Here is a 688-nt window from a genome sequence, read left to right as displayed (position 1 = left end):
TTATATTAATTGGACATATTATCTTTAAATGATAACAAGCTGTCTACTACCTTACATGTATGCAAATGAACCACATGCTTTAATAGCATGGCTGTTTTCCAGTGCTACCTTGTTTGAGTAAATTATATAAACTGTAACTGGGGGTAATGTACTTGAGGATTGCATATTTAAGAAAATAACTAGATAGATATTACTCATCAAACTTTAACTGGCCATGTTAAATTTACTCAATTCCTTTGCCAAATGTATTTTTTTAAATTCAATACTTAAGTTTATTTAAAATTTATGTGTGCAAAAACTTGCAAAATACAAATTAAGTAAATCTACTTATTGTTTTTTTTTCAGTGTAGTAGTTGCATATTTTGGTGCAGGAGCAGCGGCAATTAGTGCAGCAGCGGTTCAAGGAGGAGCAGCAGCAGTCAAAGGAGGAGCAGCAGCAGTCACAGGAGGAGCAGCTGCAGTCGCAGGAGGAGCAGCAGCAGTCGCAGGAGGAGCAGTTGCAGTCGCAGGAGGAGCAGCAGCAGTCGCAGGAGGAACAGCAGTCAAAGGAGTAGCAGCAGCAGTTGCAGGAGGAGCAGCTGCAGTCGCAGGAGGAGCAGCAGTCACAGGAATACCAGCAGTTGCAGGAGGAGCAGCAGTCACTGGAGGAGAAGCAGAAGTCACAGGAGGAGCAGACCAGGTCGCAGGA

The sequence above is a fragment of the Cyprinus carpio genome, unplaced genomic scaffold (assembly GCF_018340385.1).
Source record: "Cyprinus carpio isolate SPL01 unplaced genomic scaffold, ASM1834038v1 S000006480, whole genome shotgun sequence".
NCBI classification, from domain to species: Eukaryota; Metazoa; Chordata; class Actinopteri; order Cypriniformes; family Cyprinidae; genus Cyprinus; species Cyprinus carpio.
The sequence above is the reverse complement of the archived record's forward strand: the minus strand, read 5'-3'. Positions refer to the sequence as shown.